Source organism: Diceros bicornis, chromosome 18 (genome assembly GCF_020826845.1).
Source record: "Diceros bicornis minor isolate mBicDic1 chromosome 18, mDicBic1.mat.cur, whole genome shotgun sequence".
NCBI lineage: Eukaryota > Metazoa > Chordata > Mammalia > Perissodactyla > Rhinocerotidae > Diceros > Diceros bicornis.
In genome coordinates, this window is record NC_080757.1 from 11,532,796 (window position 1) to 11,560,286 (window position 27,491).

The following is a 27,491-nucleotide window of genomic DNA, read 5'->3' on the forward strand; positions in this document are numbered from 1 at the left end:
TCTTTGATGATGTCACTGGGTGTTCAGGTATCTTTCTGAGTGGCTTACACAGCAACAGACATGAATCTCTCTTGAGTTGATATCAAGTTGTCCAGCTTCAGCTTGCAGGGCGTCAGGAAAAGGGCAGGTGCAGTTCTCAATGATTCCAAATGTAAATGATGGAAAAAATTGAAAACATTAGTTTGGAGATTTGTAGCCAAATATTTGGGGAAATTAGAAGAATTTAAGATCTAGTCCAGTTTTTAGGTAAATAAGAAACTTCAAGGAAAATTAACAGCACTAGAATTTAATATTTACAAGTGTGTATTATAGTTTTTACTGAAACATAAGTTTTCTCTCTAAAATCACCCTTATTTTTACCAAAGATAGCCAAGTTAAGACTAACTGGTTTGTAAAATGTCTACATTCAATAAATTTGGCCCAATTATTCACAGAAGCACAACAAAAATATCAATTGATCATATAGGCTCTTTTAAACCTGCTTTGCTGGAACTTTTTATAAGGAATATCAGATTGAACTTTAAAGGCCTCTCAAGGCCAGGAAAGCCAAGGACTTATCAGACAAAGCCTATAATACCTACAGATTTGGGTGAATTTTTCTCTTCTCTTGAGGTTCCCCAAAATATTGAGGTTCCTTGCACCTGCCAGATAAGTGACCTTCCTTACTTACCTAGTGAGATTGCCGGGAACCCTGTAAACAAGGGATTGGGCCAATATTTCCAAGTGGCTTTATTCCATAAAGTCCAATTTTTGCTCCTCAAAAACTGTCTGGTCATATCTGAGGTTATGCCTGTTTCTCTCAAATATGACATTGCAGTCAAAGCTTTGGTAATATAACCAATGTTTCCAATCGTGTCCTGTTATAAGGAGAACAGATTCTTCCTCAAACTTATACAAATAAATATATTGCCATGGGATAATATTTACTTACTAAGAGTTTCCAAATTCTGCGGGGATCAGGTAGAGAGAAAAAGATAAATTCTGTTTACAAAAGTATAATTCACCAAATTGCTGTAAGTCACAGAGAGTTAAGAGAAAAGGAAAAAAAGTTTTCCTTAAATCTGGAAAAATGAAAGATTAAAAAACCAGTAATATTTTAGACAAAAAGTTATAAAAATTATAATCATCTTCATCAGTTCATTCAGTCCCATGTATTAATTCTTGTTCTGCTTGAATCCAGTTTTTCTATTAGTTCTTTCAGTTTTGTCTGATGATTGAGGGTGACAGGAACAGTCATAATTCTAAGAAGTTTGCCAGGTTTCTGTTATAGCTTGGATGACTTGCCCAGTGAAGTGGGTGCCTCAATCACTGGAGACTGTGGAAGGTATACCCCAAGTGGGAAACACATTTTCTAACATTTTTTTTGTGTGTGAGGAAGATCAGCCCTGAGCTAACATCCATGCTAATCCTCCTCTTTTTGCCGAGGAAGACTGGCTCTGAGCTAACATCTATTGCCAATCCTCCTCCTTTTTTTTTTATTCCCCCAAAGCCCCACTAGATAGTTGTATGTCATAGTTTCACATCCTTCTAGTTGCTGTATGTGGGATGCGGCCTCAGCATGGCCGGAGAAGCAGTGCGTCGGTGCGCGCCCTGGATCCGAACCTGGGCCACCAGTAGCAGAGCACGCACACTTAACTGCTAAGCCACGGGGCCGGCCCTCTAACAGTTTTAATAGCCACTGTGAGGTCATCAGCCTTGTGGCAGAGGAAGGCTTCAACTCATCCAGAAAACATATATCTAATAACAAGAACATATTGACAATCCATACTAAGTGGCAGTTGAATGAAGTCCAACTAGAGGTGCTCAAAGGACCCAGAGGGAGGAGTTCTGAGATGTCTAGGGACAGAAATAGTTTTTCCTATTGGGTGAAGGAATGTGAAAACTGAAAAATGGAGTTTACCAGGGAGCTGGGAAGAACCAAGCAGCTCTCTTGGGTTTCCCATAGCCTGGACTGTTTAATTTACAGCCATTGTCTACCGATCTTAATTTCTCTGATTCAGGAGCAGACTGTTGCCATGTTACAAGGACATAAAGGATGGCAAAAGTCTGGCAACGAGGGGTCAATTTTTTCCTTTGGCAGAAGCAGAATGGACTTCATCCACATGTGTCATAACCCTTATAGATTCTGTTATTGCTGCCGTTGCATGAAAGTCAGCTAAAACATTTTCCTGATATTTAGTGTGAGCCTCACTCTTGATGACAGACAACATTTTATACCAGGACATGTTAGACTTCCAGGAATTTCACATAATTTCTGGATCTCTTCTAACATATAATTATATAGATACAACATAAAGAAGACAATGTTATTTCTTATTTGATAATGTTTTCCATGTCATTTAATGTATCAAATAAGTCTAATTAGTTTAATATTCCTCTTTTTATAAGGAGAGAGAATAAATCCTTTGAGATATTTCAGGGATCCTCTGAAAAATCCCCAAGTTAGCTAGAGGTCAAAAAGATTTCATTTAGAGTTTGATTTTGGGAAGTTTATCAAAAATATCAAAGAGGTTTTAAAACACTTGCCTAAATATGATCACAGATCATTTTTAAACAGTATTTAATTATTTATTTAACCAAAGTGACAAAAAGATTTTAAAGACAAATAAGGTTACATAGTCATAAAACTTTAGCTCTTTTAATAGAAAAGACTCAGCTTTTAAGATAAGGCACAGGGGGCCGGCCCCGTGGCTTAGGCGTTAAGTGCGTGCACTCCGCTGCTGGTGGCCCGGGTTCGGATCCCGGGTGTGCACTGACGCACCGCTTCTCTGGCCATGCTGAGGCCACGTCCCACATACAGCAACTAGAAGGTTGTGCAACTATGACATACAACTATATACTGGGGCTTTGGGGGAAAATAAATAAATAAATAAAAATTAAAAAAAAAAAAGATAAGGCACAGGAAGTAGTTCTGATAAAACACCACAAAGTAAGGAAAAATCTTTCATAATCTCTTATCAGGAGTAGACCAATATTCCAAGAAAATTTTGTTCTTTTGAGAGATGAAAAGAAAATTATGTTCCAGTTTTATATAAATATACTATTGATATTAAAGCTTATTTTTAAAACTTTTAAAATAATTTTTGTTAACTTGATCACATGAAGTAAGATTCTCTTTTCTCATTCTTTCTCTTTTTTTTCAGAAATAATCAGTTTTATTTTAAGACAAAAATGTTATTTTTTTTAACAAAATGTATTTTCATTTTTTATACCTTTTATGAAAAACATAGATCTTATTTTCTTTGTAGATAGAGATTTTTTCCTTATTAATTTTAGTAGCTTTAATTACATAAATTAATTAGAATTTTTAACCCTTAGAAACGTTAATTTCTAGTGAACACTAAGAAGGATTCAATTGTGAGCTGTATGTTGTAGTCATGTTTTTCAGATTGGCAAATTTATGAACATGTTTTATAATTTTTAGAAACATATTTTTTATAGTATAATCTTTTAATAAAACATATTTATTAATAGACCCAAAGTTATCTTTTAGTTTTTTCTGTAATAAGGAGCCAAAAGTGGAGAAATCCCTGTGCAGTAATTAATATTTTATTATTATATCTGGAGATGATATAGATATTTAATGAACTCTTTATCATTTAACCTTACTTAGTAAAACTTTAAAGTTTTAAACCGTCAAAAAGACTTGAGGGGGCCAGCCCAGTGGCATAGTGGTTAAATTCACATGCTCTGCTTTGGCGGCCTGGGGTTCTCAGGTTCAGATCCCAGGCGTGGACCTACGCACCACTCATCAGGCCATGCTGTGGAAGCATCCCATATACAAATTAGAGGAAGATGGGCACAGATGTTAGGTCATGGCCAAGCTTCCTCACAAAAAAAAAAAAAAAAAAAGACTTGGGGAAGTTATTTTTAAGTACATATACCATAAAACATAATTATTGTACCTAAAAAATCTTTATTTCATTAACATCTATATAATTTATTTGTTCTTAACAGTCATACTTAGATTATTTATGAAAATTTTATAAGACATTAAAGCAGTTAGCCATCATTTTAAGTTATCATTACTATTTTTTTTGCTAACCAATCTTATAACAGTGATAACATGAGTTTATTTGATTAATAACCAAGGTAGAATAAAAGTTGCATGTTTGCATTATATCCAATACTGATAACTCTGAAGGCATGCCTGTTTTAATTAAACCAACAAACTTCAGCAAGTTTTTATTTACCAAAGATTATTTTATATCATGTTAACTTGAAAAACATTTGGATTGGTTTTGTTATATTTAGAAATAATTTATATAAGTGCTTACTAAGTTAATTAAATAGAGCTCTATAGAAATGAATTTCATTAATACCATCCAGAGGTAGAAAAATATCATATCTATAACATACATACATATACATAGACAGACACAAACAGAGATCTTATAACTTTTATTTTAAAAATTTCAGCCATGAATCAGGTGAAGGGAAGGAAGACCTATCCTCTACCCACTCTGGGTCCTTCTGGCTGGGGTATGGATTAAATTGACATGAGACAGAGTAACAGGAGAAAATCAAACAAAGCTTTATAATATATATACATGGGAGAGACCTGGAAAAACTGGGTAACTCAACAAAATGGCGGAGGTTCTCATCTTAACTATCTTCAGCTAAAGACAAAGGAGGATGTTGGGGGTGGGGAGAGTCAGTTATGGGAGATTACCAGAAAAGTACAGTAAATAAGAGTAAGGTTATTATGCAGATTTAAGGCCTTGCCTTCCACATTGATAAGTTTCTAGAGATGTGGTCATCCCTCCTTCTTCCAGGTACAGAGAGGGAGATACCTTTACAAATGTTACAAAGAGATTTCCCTTACAAATGTAAATGTTTGGTAAACAGAACTTTGATAAGAATAGGCTTAGCAAGGACCCTCCCAGTCTATCCATACCCAGAGTTATCTAAGGTGATGGCCTGTCCTTAGGCCTAACTGCCTAAATTCTTTTAGGCGGTTAGTGGCAGGAAGGTCAAAGTTTCTTTCACAGAAAATAATCAAGGTAAAGAGACATATTTTGAGGTGGCCAATTCTGATCCCCCACACAGGTATAATATAAAACTCATTAATTTATAAATAATTGTGTGACTACAAGATGGAACAAGGTAAGGTTACATACTTAAAAGTTTTTTTTGTTGCTGTTGCTAATATTTCTGGGGAAGACTTTTAAGATATATTTGTCTTAGACAAGGAAGCTGTGAATTAGATTTGGGGCAAAAGAGTGTCTCTAGCAGCCTGTATTTAAAATAAAACATTTTTTCTTTTTTTCTCTAATCTTAGGCTTTACTGATTAAGTTAGCCAGGTTTAGTCTTAGGCAATTATGGGCTGTTATCTTTTGGGTTGTTTACATTTTAAAGACATGCTAAAATTTATAACTTTAAGGGACATTGAGAAAAAATGTAAGTTTTTTTATAGGAGTTTCAAGGTAATTGTGATTTAAAATTTTTCTTCAGTCTTAGGAATTGGGAACGGTCTAAATAAGGAGAGGTTACAAGTCTTTTGAGAAAAACAGGGGAGGTTTTGGGATTGGTGAAAGGGAATGGGTGGAATCTGAACTGCCTTTAGAGTCACATTTTTAGTTTTGCAAAGATTTGTAAGATAAGGACAGTTGTTCTTAATTTCTTAGAAATTGGGCTGTAACTTAATTGACATCATAGGTTGATTTACCCATCCAATTACGTTAATCCTAATTTTCTTCTTTTCTCTGGTACATAGTTTTATTTTAACTTAGGGAAGAAGGCCTATAAAAAATTCCTATCAGGGTCTGAATGTCACTTTTTAATTTGGCCTAGTTTTGACCATAGAGCTACTAAAAAAATCCTTCTAAATATCTTGTCAGTTTCCAGCTGAGACAAACAGTAAATATTTCTGGCAGTATTAAATAACTCTATGGACCCAAGAGGTGTCTTCAAAGGTTCTTACCTTCCTAAAATCCAGAGTCATTCTCAAAGATAGACAAAAGAAGAAACTGACAACCTGCATTCGTGTCCCAGGCAGACAGAAAGTTAAGCCAAGCTCTTAGAACACAAAGCAAGGCAAATAAGAAGGTTAATAGCTATCCCTGGGAGAGAAAATGTCAATAACCGATGGGTCTAGATTTGGAAAGGAAGGGACAAAGTAAAAAAAAAAAAAAAAATTTGTTTTGACTGAGCATTACAGAATGGCCATTGAGTAGAGGTAAAAGAGCTGTTGTCCAGGGGACATAAATTCCCTGGGAGGGAGTTCTAGAATAAATCTGCAAAGGATATTGCATAGGAAGCCCTGATGTTAGTAGAGCCTGTATAGAGCCCAGCAAAGCAAGCTTTATTGCCTGTCCTAGGTGCTACTGCTGAATTTATTTTCTGGCTTTTAGCATTTACATGAGTAACCTGTATACTCTTAGAGATTAGACTGGAGTACTTTATGTAAATCTTGTAGGAAAAGGAAGCTAAAACAGACGGATGGGGCCAGATTTTTAAAAGGGAGAGTTTACATTGGATTTTTGTGTTAAGTTTAAATTTTTGTTCTCTCATCTTGTTAGGGAGCCCTTAAGTCTAGCTGTTATATTATTTTTTTCTTTTTTCTTCTTTAGTGCCAGACAATTGTACTTTCAATGTCCTGATTTTTTTTTAAATAATATCTGCGAATGTCTGAAGGCAAATAAGGGGTCTGAGTGGACTTGATTTTTGTTCTAATTTCTGTCTTTCATTTTATTAAAGAAGTCTTAATGGCTAGCTGTTATACTAATATGAGAGCTCTCTAAAAATTTTTTTTCAATTTAGAAGTTTTTCCAATTTAAAGAATCCATTGTCTGGCCATGGATGAGTGGGACCTTAATAGCAACTCAAACCAATAAGCCTTTTTATGGCTTAACAAATGGATGCAAGAGGCATCCCGAAAAGAGAGTGCAAAAGGATGCAGCCCTCACAAGATCCAAAAGTTCAGTCTCAAAAATAGTCTAGAAAGGAAAGACCTTTGTTGCACAGGTGGTAAGGATGGTGTACTGAAAATGGTATCTCTGGTCTCCCTCAAGAGTGTGGGATGCCTCCAGTCGTAGACCCGATACTCTGTGATACCGGGTAGGCACTACTGGAATGGGATTTTTCCAGCACTAACAAGCAATGAAGGCTGAGATGACAAGAGGCCTTAAGGACTACACCCTTTATGACGAACTCCTCTGGAGGTAGCATGGCCAGACAGAGTGCTGCTTGTGACTGCATGTCTGAGAACCCCAGTCTTTCCACTGGCCGCCAGGTGCACCCCAGTAAACGCACCTTCCGGATGGTGGAGACCAGAAAATATATTTTCACTGGTCACAAAGCCAAGCTCTCAGGACATAAAACAAGATGGAAGGAAAAACCTCATCTGGTTTTTGTAGAGGGGACCCACAGCAAAGTTAAATAGACGCCCATCAGGTGAGAAGCATAAAACTCCCCTGTCTGTGAGGCTGGCTGGAACAGCAGGTTTATCAAGGGCCTGAACCTGCTGTTCTGCCCTATGGTTCTTCCTCCTTATGACAAACGACACAACGGACAGAGACAAAGGAAAACAAAGACTTTTTCTGGGAGGAAAGGACCAATAAAACCAAGAGTACTTGTTTACCAAATGCCAAATGGCTAAAATCCAAGAAACTAGTTTCACAAATATTTTCTCCTGCCAATCTAAATTTAGAGAGAGAGAAAGAAACTCTCACCACTTTCATTCCCGTTGGACTCTGCAGACAGAGATCTGGGAGGCTGATGTGGTAAGAAAACTTACCTTCGGGCCGGCTTCTGTGTCTGATGCCCCAGGATCTCTGAGCTGCAGCAGCCTCAGGGAGAAAGCAGTTTTCCAGCCAGTGGGTCTCCTAGCTGGCTCGCCAAAACTGTCGGGGCAGAGAAAAATCCCTTTCTTCCCTTCTTGTATTCTTGTGCTGGACTAATAGTAAAATTGACACAAGACCAGATTAACAGGAGAAAAACCCAATTTAATTACATGCACACGGGGGAATCATAAAGACGATGCTCAGAGAGTGAACAAAGCAGGCAGTATGTATATCTTTTTTTTTTAAGAGTTTATTTTATTTTATTTTTTTTGTGTGTGAGGGAGATCAGCCCTGAGCTAACATCCGTCCTAATCCTCCTCTTTTTGCTGAGGAAGACCGGCTCTGAGCTAACATCTATTGCCAATCCTCCTCCTTTTTTAATTCTCCAAAGCCCCAGTAGATAGTTGTATGTCATAGTTGCATATCCTTCTAGTTGCTGTATGTGGGATGCGGCCTCAGCATGGCCGGAGAAGCGGGACGTCGGTGCGCGCCCGGGATCTGAACTCGGGCCACCAGTAGCAGAGCCTGCGCACTTAACCGCTAAGCCACCAGGCCGGCCCCAGTATGTATATCTTTTACACAAGGAAACAATAAATTTGTGAAGAATTGACGGGACAAAGAAACTTAGGTTTTGGGTACGTAATTAGCAAGATTTGTTTATGCAGGCTTCTCGGCCTTGAATTCTCTAGCTCTGGTGATAAGGATGCAGGGAGAGCACTGAAGGGGAGGAAGACTATCCTCTACCCACTGTGGGTCCTTTCTGGCTGAGCTACAAATTAAATTGACATGATTGACATGAGACTGAATAGCAGGAGAAAATCAAAGTTTAATAACATGTATACATGGGAGAAACCAGGGAAACAGTTTCTCAACAAAAATGGGGGACGTTCTCTTCTTAAATAGATTTAGGTAAAGACAAAGGAGGATTTTTGGGATGGGGGAGTCAGTTATGAGAGATTACCAGAAAAGCACAGTAAAGTTATTATGCAGCCTCACCTTCCACTTGATAAGTTTCTAGAGATGAAGTCATCCCCCCCTCTTCTCAGTACAGAGAGGGAGATATCTTTACAAATGGAGATTTCCCTTACAAATGTAAATGTTTGGTAAACAGAACTTTGATAAGAATGGGCTTAGCAAAAACCCTAAAAAAAAACTAAATTTGGGGGAAGATCAAATTTTCTTTCAGAGAAAATAATCAAGGTAAAGAGACATATTTTGAGATGGCCAATTTTGATTTTCCACAGCACCTTTTAGGATGGGAGCTGGTTACTAGAAGAACCAACCTTGTGATTAGAGGGCTGGAACTTTCAGGCTCACCCCTCAACCCCTGGAGAGAAGAGAAGGGCTGGAGATTGAGTTAATCACCAAGATTTAATCAATCGTGCCTACATGATGGAACTTGCATAAAAATCCCTAACCAGTGGGGTTCAGAGAGCTTCTGGGCTGGTGAATACACTGAGGTACTGAGGATGGTGCACCTGGAGAGAGCATGGAAGCTCTACACACCCACCCACCCCCGTACCTTGCCCTATGCATCTTTCTACTTGGCTGTTCCTAAGTTGTATCCTTTATAATAAACCAGTAATGTGAATAAACTGTTTTCCTGAGTTCTGTGAGCCATTTTAGTAAATTATGAAACCTGAGGAGGGGGTTGTAGGGGATCAGAATTGCCCACCTCAAGATGTGTCTCTTTGGCATGAGGATTACGTTGGGCTGGTTACTTTTAAGACAGGGAAGAAGCTCTGAAAACCAAGTAGAAGTTACTCTTTGTAAGAAACATTTACATTTGTAAGGAAAAATCTCCATTTGTAAAGATATCTCCCTCTCTGTACCAGGAAGAGGAAGAGGGGGGATGACCTTATCTCTAGAAACTCTTATCAATGCGGAAGGCAAGGACTTAAATCTGCATAATAACCTTGCTCTTGTTTACTGTGCTTTTCTGATAATCTCTCATAACTGACTCCCCCCCCACCCCCAACATCCTCCTTTGTCTTTAGCTGAAGATGCTATTTAATGTGGCAGCTTCAGCCATTCTCGCTGAGTTACCCAGTTTTCCTGGGTTTCTCCCATGTATACATGCTATTAAACTTGTTTGATTTTTCTCCTGTTATTCTCTCTCATGTCAGTTTAATTCATAGCCCAGCCAGAAGGACCTAGAGTAGGTAGAGGAATTGTCTTCATCCCCTACAGGGGAAGGAACCCTTGATTTATAGTCAGTGGTCAGAAGTACGGGAGGCCCAGGACTTGTGATTGGCATCTGAAGTAGGGACAGTCTTATGGGATTAAGCTCACTCTGGGTATTTAGTGTCAGAATTGATTGAATTGTAGGACACTCAGTTGGTGTCTGGGTAGTTGGAGAATTGGTTGGTGTCAGCGGGGGGTGGGGGACCCACAAATTTGGTGTCAGAAGTGCTGGTAGTAAAAACAGCTAATAGTTGGTGTCAGAAGTGAGATTTGCTAGACTGGTCCTGGCTCACAGAAATATGTGGTTTGGAAAGAGAAAGAATGAAAGGGTGGCAGGTGAGAAACCTTTGATTCCTGGGTGGCTGCATGGCCACCCATGATATGGAACAGCAGCTGTGTGGCAATCAGTTCCTAAAGGTTAAAGTTACCAATGGAATTTAGAACTGGATCAAACTCCCAGGGAGTTGGTTCACCGGATGCATAAGGAAATGCAAACTAATAAGAAAAAAGTGAAATACACAATTCCTTGGTTATTATCTGTAATAGTAAAAAGAAATGTAGGGCCAGCCCCGTGGCTTAGCGGTTAAGTGCATGCGCTCCGCTGCTGGCGGCCCGGGTTCAGATCCCGGGCGCGCACCAACGCACTGCTTCTCCGGCCATGCTGAGGCCACATCCCACATATAGTGCACTAGAAGGATGTGCAGCTATAACATACAACTATCTACTGGGGCTTTGGGCGGGGGGGGGGGATAAATAAATAAATAAATAAATAAATAAATAAATAAATAAATAAATAAATAAATAAAAAGAAATGTAAAGAGTTCTGGTTTGGACTTGGATGCTACACTAAGCTCAAATTTTGGTCAGTCTAAGCTTCGGCCACTAGCCTCGAAGCTGTTCACACAGTGAAAAATTATGCAGTGACAGCAGAAAGTATCTCCAAGGCCTCTGGTCACCAAGAAGGGGGTCAACATGGGGGGAGGGCAAAACCAAGAACCTACGGAAACCAGGGGCTGTAGAGTGTGAAGGAGTTGCTTCATTTTGTAGATTGGTATCCTCAGTTTCCAGAAGACCCTTTTACTAAAATGGATTATAGGAGTGACTAACTTAGGGGCATATCTTTGGTTTTGAATGCTGCAGGGTAGAAAAGCATATTTGGGTTGATACAGGACCCACAGCTCCCTATTAAACAATCACAGATGGCTGTACAATCCAGACACATAGAAGGTTATTCCTGGGGAATAAACCAGAAGTTATCCAGGGGACCAGCAAGAGTCACCTCATTAGCATAAACTCAGGTATGATTGAAAGGGGCTTATTATAAATAACAAGAGATGCTCCTCTTATCCCTATCATTCAAGAAATTCCAAGGGTTTTAGAAGAACTTGTGCCAGGAACCTGGGTCAAAGACCAAATACATATTTCTTATTATATCACAATATCACACCCCCAGTTTTTTCCCAGTGTGTTTTAAAGCACACCCCAGACTTCAGTCATCTCATTTATATGTATCTATAACTAATAATGGCTTTTTAAAAAAGAACACCACCATGCCATTATCATATCCAGTAAAATTAACAATTATGCTTAAATAGCTTATAATATTCAGTTCATATTCAAATTTTTTCAGTTATCTCAAAGATGCCTTTTACAGTTGGTTTGTTCCAATCAAGAAATAAATAAGATCCACACCCGGCTTTTGGCTGTTATGTGTCCTAAATCTCTTATTCTACAACAGCCCTCCCTCCCTTTTCTTTCTTTTTTTATTTTCATGCCACTGATTAAATGAGAAACTGAATTATTTGTCCTGTAGAATGTTCCTCATGTCTGGATCCGGCTGATTACTTCCTCAGAGTGTTTTTTAATTTGTTCCTCTATCTCCTTTAGTTCCTAAAAACTGGTAGTTAGACCTAGATGACAAGGCCCTGTTAACGCAGTCCCCGCCAACCTCTGCAGGGTGATCTCATGCCACTTCCTGCCCCCTCTCTACCCTCCAGTCAGATGCCTGTAAATGAAAACACCACATTCTCTCATTGTGGAACTTCCCCACTTTCTTGCTCAACTAATTCCTTCTCAGCCTAAACATCACTTCTTTAGGGAGGGAGGACTTCCTTGACCCCCAGATGAGGATAAGCCCTCACCACCTTGGATGTCCCCTATAGCCATAAAAGGGAAACCCTACAGCCATAAAAGGATTGTTTTCCCTGGCAGGTCGAGGGGAAATAGAACTGTGCACCACTCCCTTGGCTGGAAGATAATTGTTCCCTAAACTCCCGCCCTCTACTGCATAAAAGTATGAAAGGATATGGTTCTCTCTGAGTCGTGGGATTACTAAGGATTTGTTTATTGATTTTGTTTACCTGTATTGCTCATTTTTCTTCTATGAACACAAAGTACCTTTGTAATAAAAAATGTTTAATTTACAAATTGCTCTCTTTAATAATTCAATAAATATTGATTGAATGCACACAAGGTTTTATGTTAGAGATGAAATGGGGAAAAAAGACAGATGGTGGTCCCTGCCTCCATGAAGCTTACGGTCTATGGCAGGGGTCAGTAAACTACGGCCTCTGGCCAAATCCAGCCTACCACCTGTTTTTGTATGGCCTACAAGCTAAGAAATCAAAAGAAGAAGACTATATCATGGTGTAAAAATTATATGAAATTCAAATTGCAGTGTCCATAAATTTATATTGAAATAGACCCACAACCATTTCTTTATGTATTGTCTGTGGCTACTTTCATAATACAAACAGCAGGGTTTGAGTACTAGTGACAGAAACCATATGGCCTGCAAAGTCTAAAATATTTACTAACAGGCTCTTCATGGAAAAAGTTTGCTGACCCCTGGTTTAGGGCAAGGCTTTCAAAATGCAGACTCATGAGATTTTGTGTGGGTCATAAAGTCAATTTAGTGGGCCTCAAATAGCATTCTTTTTGTAATGAAATAGAATAGAATAGAATAGAATAGAATAGAATAGAATAGAATAGAATAGAATAGAATAGAATAGAATAGAATAGAATAGAATAGAATAGGGGCCAGCCCGGTGGCGTAGTGATTAAGTTTGCACACTCCACTTAGGTGGCCTGGAGTTCATGGGTTCAGATCCCGGGTGCGGACCTACCCCACTCATCAGTGGCCATGCTGTAGCAGCATCCCATATACAAAAACAGAGGATGATTGGCACAGATGTTAGCTCAGGGCCAATCTTCCCCACCAAAAAAATAAAGAAAAAGAATAGAATAAAAATATTAGGTGTATCACATGTAGTAAGAGTAAATATTTTGGGAAACATTTGTTTTGCTTCTATATACGTGTGTGTATGTGTTGCATCGTGATATAAAATGTATTTCTTACTGTAGATCATGGTCAAATCATCTGAAAGTCATTGGCTTGGAGGGAGGCCTGGAAGAAACAGAAGTAACAGGAAAATTACAGTACAGTGTGATTGGTGTGATGATGAAAGAGTTATAGACTCTTAGAAACAAAGAAGAGGCATTTAAGATAGCCTCAGGGTGTCAGGGAAGGCCTTTTGGAAGAAATGACATCTAAGCAGTGACTTGAAGGACAAGTAGGAGTTACCCAGGAAAAGAAGAAAAAAGACTAACAGCATGTACAAAGGCCCTGGGGCAAAAGTAAACAAAGCACTTGAGACAAATTACAAGAAGTTCAATGTGGTTGGAGTTTAGGATGAGATGAGGCTCCCCTTACCCCTCACTCTCCATCACACAACTCTTTTATTTTCTTTGAGCACTTATCACAGTTATTTTATTGGCTCATTCATTTATGTATGTTTATTACCCCTCCTCCTCCAACACACACTAAAAAGTAAATGCCAGGAAAGGGGAGACCTTGTCTGCCTTGTTTATAACTATGCCCTAGCACAGTGCCTAGGACAAAATAGCCACTCAGCATTTCCTAAAGGAATTGTAAAAAGATATTCCTGCTATACTGAGGGGAAAATGGACTATGAGAGAGTAAGACCTGAGGAGAGAGATCAGCTAGGAGGTTTTGGTAATAATACAGGCAAGAGCTGATGGTGCCTCAATGTTGGAGAGAAACAGGTAGATCCTGGGCTCACGAGGAGGCAGAAATAACAATATCAATGAATAGATCTTGGGGCATGGGGAGGGCAGGGGAAGGAGCTGAAGGAGTGAAGGATGGCCTCCTGGCTCCTAGCTAGGGCAAATGGATAGAAGAGGTGCCATCTGCTCACAGTGGGGACACAAGAAGAAGAAGAGTGGAGTTAGAGTAGCTGGAAGAGGGTGGGAGAGAAAGGTCATGAATTCAGGGTGGGACTTGTGAAGTTTGAGATGCTTGTGGGACCTCCTGATGGAGATTCTGGTAGGCAGTTGATATGTGAAATGGAACTCACACAACTAGGAGAGTGGATGAAGGCACCTAGACAGAACGAGAAGAGGCCTTAGCGACAGAAGCCTGGTGAAGGCCAAAATGTAAGGCTGGTCAGAGCAAGGAGAGGGAGAAGTCCTGAGGGTAGCAGGGTAGGAGAGTTCCGAAACAAAGAAAGGGTGCTCAGCAGCGTCAGATGCTGCTTAGGTCAGGTAAGATAAGGGTGAAGAAGTGTCCCCTGGACTCAGCAACAAGGACACAGAGTGCAGTAGTCGCCCCTTATACACGGGGATACACCCCAAGACCCCCAGTGGATGCCTGAAACCGTGGACAGTACTGAACCTTATATATATATATATATATACACACACACCATGTTTTTCCCTGTACATACATACCTACGATAAAGTTTAATTTATAAATTAGGCACAGTCAGAAATTAATAACAATAACTAACAATAAAATAGAACAATTATAAAACAATATACTGTAATACTTACCGTAGATCTTAGCAACTTCAGCATATGATTTTTTTTCTTTCCTTATTAAGTCAAGAACTTTCACCTCTTCACTTAAAGGAAGCACTTTATGGCTGCTCTTGGGCATATCTGAATTGCCAGCATCACTACTCTTGCGCTTTGGAGCCATTATTAAGTAAAATAAGGGTGACTTGAACACAAGCACTGTGATGATGACTACTAAGTGACTACCGGGCAGGTAGCAAATACAGCGTGGATGCGGTGGACAAAGAGATGATTCACATCCCCGGCGGGACAGAGCAAGATGGTGTGAGATTTCATCACCCTACTCAGAATGGCGTGAGATTTAAAACTTATGAATTGTTTATTTCTGGAATTTTCCATTTAATATTTTTGGACCACAGTTGATGGTCCAGGTGGGGAACTGAAACTTCAGATGGGGGGGACGACTGTATTCAATAGAGTGGTCATGGTGCCGGCCCCGTGGCTTAGCGGTTAAATGCGCGCGCTCTGCTACTGGCGGCCCGGGTTCGGATCCGGGGCACACACCGATGCACTGCTTCTCCGGCCATGCTGAGGCCATGTCCCACATACAGCAACTAGAAGGATGTGCAACTATGACATACAACTATCTGCTGGGGCTTTGGGGGAAAAAAAAGGAGGAGGATTGGCAATAGATGTTAGCTCAGAGCCGGTCTTCCTCACCAAAAAGAGGAGGATTAGCTTGGATGTTAGCTCAGGGCTGATCTTCCTCACAAAAAAAAAAAAAAATAGAGTGGTCGTGGCAGACTGGAGACGGGAGAGAAGGAGAATGAGGTGTATTAGAGGCAACAACCGGGCAACTTAGAAAATACAGAAAACACTAAAAAGAAAATTCAAATGACCCTCAATTCCAACACCCAGAGATAAGCACCATTGCCATCTTGGTGTGATTACAGTCTCTTTTAGCAGAATGTACATATTTTTACAAAACTTTTATCATAGTTTACTTAATGCTAACTAGCTTGCTTTTTTAAATATAACAATGTTATGAACAGTGTTTCATGTCACTGGACAGTCTCTTTTCATGGATGGCTGTATACTAGATGAATGCAACATACCCAGTCCCACTTATGGACATTTAAGCAGTTCCTAATTTTTCTCTATTACAAATGAAGGAGGAAGTAGAAAGTGTCCCAGCTTGGAACCAAACCAGGACCCAAGATAGTCTGGGCCTGCCTGGCAGGTGGGGAGTTGATTTACCTGAGATGCTTTGCATGGAGTTTCTAGCCAAGGAAGGAGGAAGGCAGTTTGCAGGTACTTAGGTATAAACATGGGATGAGGAAGGCAACATAGGTCTGTGTGGAGTGCTAATCCCAACCCTTATGGCCTTATGGACTCAGGTCTGAGGCCTACAAGAGAGGAAACATAGGCAGAGGCCAAAGGAGCCACTGTGAAGCCGTGGGGCACAAAGAACACAGCAGAGTGCCTGGATCTCAGGAGACAACGTCACACACAGAAAGAGCTCCTCCCACTTCTTGGGGGACACAATGTGACTTTGGGGGCCACTGAGAACTCCAGAGAACCCAAAAGAATGGTGCTGGCACATGGCTGACTGGCAGGTTTGGAAGTTGTTGCTTTCACATTGGGAGCATTACACAGGTGAGACAAGAGCCAGCAAGCTACAGGTTGTTACCATGAATGGCCCCAGTTAGTACCCACGTGCTAGTGAGGCCATGGGTTTTTTTGTTTCCAAGCATTTGGAGATTTTCCCATTATCTTTCTGTTATTGATTTCTAGTCTGTGTCCATTGTGGTCAGAGAACACACTCTGTATGATTTCAGTTCTTTTAAATGTGCTGAGGTTGGTTTTATGGCCCAGGATATGGTCTATCTCGGTATATGTTCCATGAGTGCTTGAAAAGAATGTGTATTCTGCTGTTGTTGAGTGGAATCATCTACGAGTATTGATTACGTCCTGTTGGTTGATGGTGTTGAGTTCTTCTATATCCTTGCTGATTTCCTGTCTAATTCATCAATCAGTTACTGAAAGGTAGGCCATGGGTTATGGATTTAGATAAACCTGGTTTGAACCCAGGCAGATTCCAATCCAGAAACCCTGGAGAAGCTCTTCTGAGATCCACACTCTCTTGGCCTGGCATGGAAAGTGCAAAGAGCAAATATTCATATAGTGCTTACTCTGTGCCAGGCTGTGTTCTAAGCACTTTATATCAATTTAATCCTCACCACAAACCTGCAAGTTGGTATTATTATTATCCCGCATTTTACATATGAGGCAACTGAGGTGCAGGAAGGTTAAGTAACTTAAACAAGGTCGAGTAGGGTAGCCTGGAAACAAACCCAGGCAATCTGGCTCCAGAATACACACTTTTAACTTCTACACCATACTGCTTGTTGGAAAATGACACAATTTCCCAGGACAGAGATGTAAGTCTTACTATGAAAGCCCTTTTTTCCTTGATGATTAGCCGTGCAAAGAATCAGAAAAACTTCTGTCAAGTTTTCTTTGAAATACATGGAGGGATTTAAGGAAGGCCCACAGAGGTAGATCCATGAGCTCCTGGTAAGATCACTACTCCCCCCTCCAAACACTGCCCATCTCGTCACTACAGTGGGAGGCAGAATGGAATATGATGAAAGTCACAGCTCAGGAGTGAATACAGTGCCACTCACCCCTTGTGGCTATTGAACAGGAGAAATGTGGCAAGTCTGACCTGAGACAGGTCTCAAGTGTAAAATGCAAACCAGATTTTGAAGACCATATGAAGACTGTAAAATATCTCAATAACTTTCTATATTGATTACACATTGAAATGACATTTTGAATATATTTGGTTAAATAAAATATATTGTTAAAATTATAAAAAAGACAAGGCTTAGGGATCAATAGCCTGAGTTTAAATCCAAGCTTCCCAGTTACTAGCTTCATGACCTCAAGCAAGTTATCCAACCTCTCTATGTCTGTTTCCTCACCTGTAGAATGGGGATAGTAACAGGGTTATCGTGAGGATAAGGAAATTAATAAATGTAAGTGCTTAGAAAAGTCCTCAGCATGGTAAGCATTCAATAGATGTTATATGTTATTATTATTATTGCAAACTGCCTAAGAGACCAATCCCAAGACAGAGATGACAACTAAAACTAGCTTCCTACCTTTCACCGAGATACCATGCCTTATATCTCTGTTAATTGTAGGCACCACGCCAGAAGTTCACACTTGCCAGGGGATCCATTGTCACCTTGACTTATCCCCAATGACTCTCTCCGTCTGCTCTTGGGTTTCATCTCTACCTCACCCCCAACCCTACCACAAATCCTTTCCTTGGACCCTCTGGAACTTAAGGTCAACAAAATGCTCCCAATCGTCAACCTCCTCTCTCAGTTTTCTCTCTGACTTCTTGCTCTCATAGAAACTTCCCAGTTTCTATGGGAAGTTGGCTCTCCTCCGAAGCCACTGCTCTGTGGCAACCCTTTGAAGAGGCAGGTGTTTCTTCTCCCACATTCCACATACCCTGAGGTAAGGCAGGTGTGTTTCTTACACCCTGTCATTGCTTCCAGAAAACTTCAAAACCCCAGCCTCTTTGAAGCACTTGCCAACAGACTATATAACACCCATTACCCTCCTTGTTACAGTCATCTTCCAACATCTACCAACTTCATTGAGGACTTAAGCATTTTGGCTGATGTTTACTTCTGCACCATTAATCATGTCTTCATTTGTGTAGACTAAGACATCCACCTAGACAGTCCATCCAACACCCCAATCTCTCAGTTCCTTGTCCTCAGCACTCTAATCTCCTCCACCCCACCCCAACCACACACTCCAATGGCCAAACCTTAGAGCTCTGTCATTATCAGTAACTGCACCACTTCCAATCTCCTGATTTCAAGCATCCCTCCACTATCCATCTTTCTAGTCCCCTCTCTGGTACACTCAGTTCAACAATCCTTCAACCCTTTGGGCTCTTTACCATTGACTAGTCCACATTTTGACTGTCCATCACCCTCTTCATGTCTTCACATCTCACCTCACCCAGTTTAGATCTGATTATCCAATACTATAATCATTCCTTTGCACACACACTCTTAATTCTCTTGTCCTTCTCCCTCCATCTTATTTGCAAAATTGCAAGCATGATTAAACCAAACTCCACCAACAATGAGACATTCCCTGAGCTACTGAGCATTGCTGGAGATAAACAACTATGCTGACAGATCTCACTTCGGATTTGTAATGACGAATCAGAGGTAGGCTCTTAGCACTGCTCAACAATCCTAGGGTCTCCCCACTCTATTCTTTCTCCTGCTCTCTGAAATAATACTTCATACCCCTTCTGTCCTCAAATGGCAACACCCTGCCATCCTCAGATAGTGATCTTAATTCTTATTTTACAAAGAAAAGAGAAGCAACCAGAAAAGAACTTCCTCATCTACCAGTGCTTCTTATGACATCTATTCCCTGCAAATTCCTTTTTTCTATTTGTTTTTTGGTCTTTCATGTTGAATGCATTCCTCAAATGCCGGGTCACCCTTTCTTCTCCATTCACATCCCCACCACTCCAGTGAAAGCACCCTGGTTAAGATAATTTTGCCAAATCCAAATGGTCAGTACTCACCCTCTTAGGAGCATTTAACAGGGTTGTCACTCCCTTCTTGAAACACTGGCTTAGCCTCCAGGACATCACACTCTCCTGGTTTTCCTCCCACCTTGCCAGGGGATCCTTTTGCTGGCTTCTCCTCCTCCTGCCAGTCTCTCTATCCTCTACCCTCTTTTCTCTGACTACACTCACTCTTCCACTCCTGCCCCACACAACAGTCTTCCCTGTGCTTCTTCATGTTTATAAATGGCACCACCCAACTCATCACTGGGTCCAAATCTTAGGGTTCAGCCATGCATGCAACCCCTCAGCCGGTCCCAATGGCTCTATCTTCAAACTCTCTCCCAAATCAGATCACTCTTCATCAACGCTACCTTTTTTTTTTAATTTTATTTATTTATTTGTTTCCCCCAAAGCCCCAGTAGATAGTTGTATGTCGTAGTTGCACACCCTTCTAGTTGCTGTATGTGGGACGCGGCCCCAGCATGGCTGGAGAAGCGGTGCGTTGGTGCGCGCCCGGGATCCGAACCCGGGCCGCCAACAGCGGAGCGCGAGCACGTAACCGCTAAGCCACGGGGCCGGCCCAAAGATATTCTTTTTTTTTTTTTTTTTAAATAATTTTATTTATTTTTCCCCCAAAGCCCCAGTAGATGGTTGTATGTCATAGTTGCACATCCTTCTAGTTGCTGTATGTGGGACGCGGTGTCAGCATGGCAGGAGAACTGGCACGTCAGTGTGCGCCTGGGATCCGAACCCAGGCCGCCAGCAGCGGAGTGCACACACTTAACCACTAAGCCATGGGGCCGGCTTTCAACTCTACCTTTACCACACTGGTCCAGGCCACCAGTATCCCTCACCTGGGCTACTGTGATAACCTCTTCGCTGGTCTCCTGACTTCTAGTCTTGCCCTTCTATAATCCATTCTCTTCATAACAAAGGATAACAGTAAAACCTAAATCAGATCACATCGCCCCTGCTCCAAACTCTCCAGTGGCTGATGATGCCTGTGACAGCACTCAGACTCTTACCATGACCAACAAAGGTTAGGGCCCTACATCACCCCTTCAGCTCTTCTCTCACTTACCAAGCTCCAGCCACTCGGCCATCCCTTGCTGTGCCTACACGAGGCCATGGTTGTTTCCTCAGGGCCTTTGCACTTGCTCTTGCCTTCACTGGAACACCCTTCCTCCCAAATCTCACTTCCTTCCTGAGCATCACTCCCTCACAGAGCCCTTCCCTGACCTCCCTAACTAAAATAGCCCTCAATACCTATTAGTCTATCTCCTTCACTTGTTTTACTTTTCTTTATAACACTTATCACTACCTAAAGTTGTATATTTATTCATTTACTTGTTTATTGTCTGCCTCTCCCAGCTGAATCCCCAGCATGTTGAACAATGCCTGGTATGAAGTAAGTACTCAATAAATCTTTGTTGTATGAAAGAAAGAAGAGGAAAGAGAGAAGAAAGAGAGAAATAACAAGCAGGTAAGCAAAAAGCCTCAGAAAACCGGTTTTGGTTGAAGCCAGCTAAATCATCAGTCTTCCTCTCTGCATATTTTGTGAATCATGTTGATCACGCAGCGCAGGAAATGCAAGAACAAGAATTAGTCTGACAGGCCTGAGTGCAAGTCCCAGCTTGACTAGTCACAGCTGTGCAGCTGGGCAAGTTACTTAAGCTCTCTGGGTTGCATACGCTCGTTCAGCAAATATTTACTGAGTGCTACTTTACAATAGGGGCACTGTGCTCTCTGTTGTGAAGATCATATAAGATAACACATGACGAGTCTCGAGCACCAAGCCTGGCTAATCACAAGTACTCAATCACCCGGTGTTACCTATGCCCGTTCTTCAACTTTTGCCATGAGACATCCTGTCTGTTTATAATCATCTTTGTTGGCAATTTGGATTGTCTGGTTGATAAAGTAATTACTTAGGACTGTTTGGGGGTTTTTAAGAAGTAGGGTTTTGTTACTTAAATGTTTGTAAATTTCTTGTTTATTGTAATTTCAGCTTTGGGGAATTTGATATTTCTTTCAGAGCCTAATATTTGTAAATGTTTCGCTGGCATTGAAAAAGGTGTGTTCTCCATTTATGAGACGCAAGTTCAATAAATATCATTTATGGTATTTTTTGAAATGCAAGCTCCAGGATGGAGACATTATGTTCACTGCTGATTCCTGGTATCTGGCAAAGGACCTGGTGCATGTCATAGACGTTCAATAAATATTTGTTGAATGAGTAGCTAATTAATCAATCAACCTTATTATCTTTTCTTTTTTTTTTTTTTTTTTTTTGGTGAGGGAGATTAGCCCTGAGCTAACATCCGTCCTAATCCTCCTCTTTTTGCTGAGGAAGACCGGCTCTGAGCTAACATCTATTGCCAATCCTCCTCCTTTTTTTTCTTCCCCAAAGCCCCAGTAGACAGCTGCATGTCATAGTTGCACATCCTTCTAGTCGCCGCATGTGGGACGCGGCCTCAGCATGGCCAGAGAAGCAGTGCGTCGGTGAGCGCCCGGGATCCGAACCCGGGCCGCCAGTAGCGGAGCATGCGCACTTAACTGCTAAGCCATAGGGCCGGCCCACAACCTTATTATCATTTAGATTCTTGATACCTTTGTACACAACCTTATTATCATTTAGATTCTTGATACCTTTGTACCTTTGTATTTTTTTTTTCTTACTTTGTCTGCCAAAGACTGGTGAGTTACAATTTCCCGCTACTATTATATTTCTGACAGTTTCCCAGTGTATTTCTGACTATTTTGGCTTTATATATTTCAATACAATACGATTTAGTGCCTACAGGTTTATGGCTGTTATACAATCCTTATAAATATACCCTATATCAATATAAAATGACCATTTAACAAAACACTACCTGTGCGATATGGTTTAATTTTGTGTGTGTGTGTGTGAGGAAGATCAGCCCTGAGCTAACATCCAATGCCAAGCCTCCTGTTTTTGCCGAGGAAGATTGGCCCTGGGCTAACATCTGTGCCCATCTTCCTCTACTTTATATGGGACGCTGCCACAGCATGGCTTGACAAGTGGTGCGTCGGTGTGTGTCAGGCATCCAAACCTGCAAACCCCGGGCTGCCAAAGTGGAGCGCATGCACTTAACCGCTACACCACCAGGCTGGCCCGATATGGTTTAATTTTATTATGCATTTATTATTTTGAATAAGCAACACAATAATAAAATCCAAAAGGTACAAAAGTACCTTTTCACAAAAGTGAAAAGTAATTTCCCTCCCTGTCTTGTCTCCCATCACCCCGTTCCCCCCACCTCCCACTGTTAATAGAATTTTGTTAATAGAACCAGGCAACCACTGTTAATAGAATTTTGCTGATTAGCTCAATTTGAAAATATTAACTTTTTTCACAGAGGAGTTTAAAACATCTATGTGAATTGTTTCTACGCATATGTTTGGTATAGTCATCTTATTTTATGCTGTATGTTTTTTATGCTTCCTTGATGCTTTATCTTCTGCTATGTGGATTAAATCTTCTTTTCTTTTATCTTCTCTGTGCTTGGGAAGTCATATACCCCATTTTTTATTTCTCTAATGTTTTCATGTAACATTTTCAAAAGTATTCTTAACTTGTATTTCTCGACCTGGAGTCAAGAGTAAAATAACATGCTATGAGTCTCCCCAATTAAATCAGGAATTTAAGCATATCCCTTTCCTCCCCTCCTCAGATAATGTTGATAAAATGGGGGATTACAGAGATAGGTTGTTATCATTGTTCTAGTCTGGCCCTATGGTTGTAAGAAGATTTACCCACCTGTTATGGGCTCAACTGCGGCTCCTGAAAATTCATATGTTGAAGTCCTAACCCCCAGTAGCTCAAAATGTGACTATTTGAAGATAGAGTTTTTAAATAAGTTAAAGGGAGGTTGTCACATGAGCCCTCATCCACAATGACTGATGTCCTTATAAAAAGAGGAAATTTGGACACAGACATGTGCAGAAGGAAGATCATGTGAGGACACAGGGAGAAGGTCACCATCTACAAGCCAAAGAAAGAGGCCTCAGAAGAAACCAACCCTGGGACATCTTGATCTCAGCCTTCTGGTCTCCAGAACTGTGAGAAATACATTTCTGTTGTTTACACCACCTAGTCTGTGGTGCTTTGTTATGGCAGCCCCAGCAAACTAACATATCACCCAAAATAACTCAAGGAAAAGGGGACCATGTGGCAAGCCCCCACCCCATCTTCCCACAGGGTGTCTAACGACCCTCTAGAGAGGAACCTATGGAGGGGACCGAGCGTAATGTGTTCCCTGCTGGGCTGCCATCTGCTGGCAGCTCTTCTTTGCCACTAGTGCTCCCTAGTAAGGATGTGGTGACTGACACCTCTTAGATGACATTAAGCAGGAAGTGACCCTCCCCTGCTCCGGATTCTGCCTTGCTAGCCTCCCAGTATAAGGAGTTAAGCAGTTTTTACTGCACTGTTTAGATGTGTTCTCCTGAGGATACAAGGAGAGAGACACAGGCCTGAAGCTCCTGCTCTAGAACCTCGTTCCTTGCCCTGCACCCCAGATTGTGACTCACTTGCGGATAACTCACAGATGGCTCTCATTCCTAATACTCTGCCTCTTTCCACAATTCTCTCCTAACACCTGCTGAGTTGGTGCCTTTTTCTCAGGGAATGCCATCCTTCCTGCCTACAGAAAGAATCTATTCCGAGTACTTTCTTTGGTCTTGCAACTATTATAGCCAAATGCATTTTTCCCCTAACATCTCAGTGTCTACTCACCGCAAACATAGTGGAGGGCAAGGGGGGACAGTGAGCTCTGGTCCCATGGTCTCCAGTGGTCTCAGCTGTGAGAGGGAAGAGGCAAGAAATACTAAGGGGCTATAGTATTTGCAAGGTTTCTACTGAAAAATCTGAATTCAAACACTCTTTACCATCTGAAGAATATTTCTCTTCTAAAGATTCCATCTGGTCCTCATTTGGACCTTACTTCTCAGGAGCTAAAAACCCTGGTCTTACCAAGCTAAGAGAGCATCCAACCCCCATCCCTACCCCAGGTTACAATATGAAACATCCTCAGTGACAATTCATGGGGTCCTCTGAATAGTGCCACTCTCATTCCTGAGTCTCCCTTCATACCTTTCATTTCCACGGTTTTGACTTCTTACTTCAGGAAACAAAATCACTGTCCATTTGGTTGCCCGAGCCCCAAACTTAGAAACCATCTTTGATTTCCGTCTTTCTTTCCCTTACCTCCACATTCAATCCATCAGTAAGCCAGTGCATCACCCCGAGCCACATCATTTCTCACCTGGATTACTGTGATGGCCTCTAACACCTGGTCTCCCTGCTTCCACCCTTCCCCTCTACAGTCCATTCTCCAGGCACCACCAAAACGATCTTTTTGGTTTTTTGTTTTTAATATTTTTTTTTATTTTATTTCTTTTTTTATTATTTGTGTGTGTGTGAGGAAGATCAGCCCTGAGCTAACATCCATCGCCAATCCTCCTCCTTTTTCTCCCCAAAGCCCCAGTAGATAGTTGCATGTCATAGTTGCACATCCTTCTAGTTGCTGTATGTGGGACGTGGCCTCAGCATGGCCGGACAAGCGGTGCGTTGGTGCGCGCCTGGGATCCAAACCCAGGGCTGCCAGTAGCGGAGCGCGCGCACTTAACCGCTATGCCACAGGGCCGGCCCCAAAACAATCTTTTTAAAAATAAATAAAATCATGTCACTCCATTGCTTAAAACCCTCCAAAGGCTTCTAAACTCCTCACAAGGCCCTACATGATCTAGCCGCTGCCTACGTCTCTGCCCTCATCTTGGACCCCTCTCCCCCATTCTAATCACACTGGCCTCCTTCGGTCTCTTAATGCAACTATTCTCCCTGAGAGCATTTGCCTGTCCCTCAACGCAGAATGTTCTCTGCCTCCAGCTCATCATGTGACTGTCTTCTCCTGTCCTGTAGCTTCCAAGAGGCTCCCCTCTCTGAGTGGAGGCAACAGAGCATCGTGGTCAAGAGCACAGACCCTGGAGCCAAACTGCCTGGATGTGAATCCCAGTTTCCTCATCTGCAAAACGGGGATGATGATAATCCTTTCAGTTCCTCGTGGGTTTGTTATGAGAATTATGGGAGTTAATATATGTTAAATACTTAGAGCCTGGCATACAGGTTAGCCATTATTATTATGTTAGTTATTATTATTATTATATCCTGAAGGCCCACTGCTGACATTTGTAAGGCCCAGGACAGTGGCACAAAAGAAAGCCCACATACTAGAAGTCTAAATATTTTAATGTATAAATCAAGCTATGCCCAAGGCCTGGCCCACATTCACTCTTAGACTGCTCACCTCCTCACAATCCAGAGACTAAAGGAGCCAAATTCTTCCCTGGACTGGGGCCGCCTCCTGCAAGTCTGAGGGTTAGCCCAGAACTGCTGGGGCAGGGTGAGCAGAAGCTGCTCTGGGCCCAGACTCCTGTGTCACAACCCACACACCTGCACTCGCAGCTTCCCATCCACTCCACTGGCACATTCCTCTCTCATAATTCTCATTTGCTCAGTGAGTTACTGAACTTTCAAAAACTTTCTCACAAGGCTGAAAGGGGCTTTACGTTTCAGTATTTGTGATATGCAGGGCCCCCTACAGCCTTGCTACCCATAATGGGTCCTTGGAACAGGAACATCAGCATCACCTGGGAGCTGGGTAGAAATGCAGGCTCTCTGGTCCTGCCCCAGCCCTACTGAATCCAAACCTGCATTTTAACAAGATCCCCAGGAGATCTGCATGAAGTTCAAGTTTGAGAAGCACTGAACTAAGCAGAGAGCCAGGGAGGGGCCCCTCCTGCTCAGGTCTAAGTGTGGGTCTGGTTCCCCAACTACCAATCTAGAGCAGCCACCGCCCCAGCCACTCTCTATCACATCACCCTGTCTATTTCCTTCATATAATTTAGCATAGTCTCTAATTTCTAGTTTATTACCTGTTTCCCCAAACTATAATATAAAGTACAAGGAGGCACCGTGTCTGTCAAGTTTAGTGCTGTATCCACTGGGTCCAGAACTGGGCCAATACAGAGAGGGTGCTCTATACTGAATTTCACTGAATCTAAGACACCTTAATTGTAACACACACTATTATTTTATGTACCACTAAGAAAAAATGCTGCCAGTTAAATTATAACACGATGCTTTCTTAACACTTAAAATTTTTATTTTTTGCTAATTTAAAAGCTCTTTTAGACCCTTTTAAAAAAGTCATTCTGGTGCATACATGAAAACTATTAGTAAAACAAATTGGTTAAAATATTCCAAAAGTTTCTTCAGAGTCTGATTCTCCTAAATTGCTTTCTGACTGAGTTACAGATGTCTGTGTTTTCCCAAAAAATACTGTCCTCTGTGCCATCAAGGGCACTGGTGAGGGGCTGGCCCCGTGGCTTAGCGGTTAAGGGCTCGGGCTCCTCTACTGGCGGCCCGGGTTTGGATCCTGGGCGCACACCAATGCACCGCTTGTCTGGCCATGATGAGGCGGCGTCCCACATACAGCAACTAGCAGGATGTGCAACTAGAACATACAACTATCTACTGGGGCTTTGGGGAGAAAAAGGGAAAAAAGGGGGGGGGGCCCTGGTGATGCAGCATTTCTCAAGAGTGCTCCACTATTGTCTCTGAGAATTTCTCCCAAACTGCTAGTGCTTTTTTTGTGTGTGTGTGTGTGTGTGTGTGTGTGTGTGTGTGAGGAAGTTTGGCCCTGAGCTAACATCCGTGCTTATCTTCCTCTACTTTATATGGGACGCCAGCACAGCATGGCTTGACAAGCAGTACACAGGTCCACACTCGGGATCTGAACCTGTGAACCTCGGGCTGTCGAAGCGGGGCTCGTGAACTTAACGGCTATACCACCAGGCCGGCCCTGGCGCTCTCTTGTTTTACCAGGTGGTATCAGCAGAACTGACACCTTCACTCACATCAAATTTTCACCCCACTACTTTGTTTCTATGACTTCCTAAATACATCATTGGCTTTTTGTCTCAATTTTAAAGTACAATGTAATCTTTTTAGAGACTTTTTTTTAATTGAGATATAATGGACATATAACATTGTATAGGTTTTAGGTGT

The 27,491-nt window shown here is 41.5% G+C and overlaps 1 long non-coding RNA gene across 1 annotated transcript; it reads right to left on the bottom strand.

Moving 5' to 3' along the window:
- Positions 1-2,742: 2,742 nt before the first annotated feature.
- Positions 2,743-24,831, bottom strand: LOC131417015 (uncharacterized). The gene is made up of 3 exons (XR_009222675.1): positions 24,159-24,831; positions 7,740-7,898; positions 2,743-2,992 (listed from the first exon to the last, which is right to left on the bottom strand). It is a non-coding gene; the product is annotated as an uncharacterized LOC131417015 (long non-coding RNA).
- Between the last annotated feature and the right edge of the window lie 2,660 nt (positions 24,832-27,491).